Raw genomic sequence first — 2,976 nt, 5'->3', positions numbered from 1 at the left:
ATATGCTTCTTTACACACAGGGACAAAGTCTAGGAGGAGGATAAAAACATGTCATGACGCTCATTGAGGTTGAACCCATGTATTCCCACAATTCAGTATTTGGCAATTTGGCAATGAACCTGTGATTCATATGTCATTGATTGAATGCACACAGACATGAATGGCCATCTAAGTTGGGGGCGTGTGCTCTGCATAGATGCTGAGTGCATCCAAATGAATGAATTAATCCAAAGAATGGTAGAGCTTAGTACCCTAAGCATCCTATGGGGGTACTACTGTGCAGAGTGAGAAGTTGGTCGGGTCGGGTGAATCATCATCACTCTTACCTTTTGTGTATCTTGTGCATGGCATACAAAGACCCTCTTCCTTTACGAGCAGTTTCACGTCCCTGTCAGGTGATGGCTCTGAGGACACTGACACAACACCTGGTGTTGCCTCCACCTACAAAAAAAGAAATAAGAATGTTGAAATGACAAGAATAAATGTCATTTCAACATTCTGCTATAATTGTACAACAAACAACCCCCCATATATGGGCATAAAAGGGATTCAGATGGAGATTCAACTTCAATGAGTAACAATGGCAAACTGTCAACTGCCCGTATGTCTTGATAATTGGTAAAACAAACTTTTGGCCTATTTGTGGCTTATCATCACATCCAACCATCTTAAGATACTCAGCTAGTGGGGAATGCTCTCTTCCCTGGTGAGAATTGCCCCTTTATATAGGGCTTGTTTGTGTATTGTATGACATCACGCCACATCATCAGCTGTGGACTCTGTGATGTCATCGTATCTCCATATATGGCCATCTCCGTATATGGAGATATAAGTCGTCCATGCCCAGGTATGGGCTGGTGAGGTCAGACTTTGTGTGATGGGTAGGTTATCTCCATATATGGAGATTCAACATTCCAGGTGTAACTATGGCTGCCCGTATGACGTGAGAGGTGGAGGCTGTGATATTTGTGGAGATAAGCGACCAACGGTCGCTTATCTCCCGATTAGGGAGTCTTACTGGTTTAATTTTAATATAGTACACAAATGGTATAACTTCCTAAGACTTGGAGTTGGATATTCTTCTCAAGTTTGTTTTATAATCCGTTCTGGCAGTAAACGTGTGTTTAGTAAAATATCTCTACTTTTCCACAAGCTTCACACAGATGTGTGAAGATTTTGCCTTTTATTCTGCTCTTCCACTCTACTGCTGTAGTCAGAAAGACAGTTAGGGTCGATTCATACTTTAATAAGGAGCCGAGTTTATTTCGTTTCGGCTTTGTCTAAACTATGATATGGCATCATTCGGAGCCGAATTAATGACGTTACGTTGTGTGATGTTTCTATGCAGATGTTATGAAAACAAAAACAAACCATCAGGCCAATGAGCACCAAAACAACTTTATTAGTTCATAATAAGATGTAAACATCATTAGTTCAATGTAGTTACATCACAACTAAAGATAATGTTCAACGTAATATTAAACAAATGCTATCGCCTATATGAACACAGAATGCACCCAATTGACCCATATTACGGGAGGAAGCCGGCCAGCAAGGGTGATGTTAGTCATTGCATGTTTTTCATCCATACATTTTAGGTGTGTTAAAGAGGGTCGCTAGGTTAAGCTATGTTCAAGTATAGATATTGATTCTGCTCTTCCATTCTATTGCTGCCATGTATTCAGAATTTCAGAAAGACATTTAGCCTTTACATGCCACAATGTCTGATGTTTCTATGCAGATGTTAAGAAAACAAAAACAAACCATCAGGCCACTTTATTAGCTCATAATAAGATGTGATCAGTTCAGTGTAGTTACATAATAACACAGTATGCACCCAATTGGCCCATATTACGCAAAGGGAACTTTGCATAAATATATTTGGCTTTTTACAGGGTCCAACTTCCGAAATGAATGGCCTCCTACATCATTAAGCTGACCAGTGACACCTCTGATAAATGCCTATCCTTATTGGAAAACGGATATAAATCTTCATGTGCATCATCAGGTGAACTTTTTAAAGCTGTTCTTAATGTTGCTATAAGCAGTATTCTGCTGACATAAGCAGGAATCGTGCAACTGCTTATTTTTTTATTTTATTTGATCATATTCAGGCGGCTAACAATGCTCCCTAAAAAATCTAGTCTCTGTGGCGCTTCTAGGAGCCGCATTCTGCCTCCAAAACTATTATTTTATCTGTAAGAAGCTCTGTCACAAGCAGCTCATTGGTGCATGAACCAGCCGACCGGGGCTAAAAGGATTGACAGACAGGTCAACCAATCCGAACAAGAACTGGTCTGTTAATTTGGCAAGGCTGCCAGCTAATGACAAATGACAGAACTTCTCACAGATAAAAAATAATAGTTTTGGATGCAGATTGTGGCCCCAGGAAGTGTCACAGTCACAACATTTAGGAAGCACCGAAGCACGGTTAGCCATCTGAATATAATAAAACAAATATAAAAATAAGCAATTGCATGTTTCCTGCTTATGTCAGCAGAAAACTGCTTATAGACACTTTAATGTAGCCACAATCTGTACCGTAAACTTGCAGGGGTGGGCAATATTTTTTTCCATGGGGCCACATGAACAACAGAAAATAGTGTGGAGGGCCGTGCCAAACCCACAATATGTGTGCCCCATAAACTAAACACTCAGCATTACCTCTGACTTCAATAAATAAATACTTAGCAGTCCAATTTCTTTTGAAAACCCTGCATTCTGTATTGACTTTTCTTTTTTTAGACACTTTAGCCTTTTACAATTTCTATTATCTCTTTTTACCACAAACTGTACTGCTGAAGGGTTTTTCCCCAGTATGAATCCTTGTGTGCTTCTTCACACCTCTACTTGTTCTAAAGCTGCTGCCACAAACTGTACAGCTAAAGGGTTTTTCCCCTGTATGAGTCCTCATGTGCTGCTTCACCCCACTACTTGAACTAAAGCTTTTGCCACAATCTGCACAGCTAAAGGGCT

Source organism: Nannobrachium achirus, assembly GCF_963921795.1.
Source record: "Nannobrachium achirus genome assembly, chromosome: 15".
NCBI classification, from domain to species: Eukaryota; Metazoa; Chordata; class Actinopteri; order Myctophiformes; family Myctophidae; genus Nannobrachium; species Nannobrachium achirus.
This window is presented reverse-complemented; position numbering follows the sequence as displayed.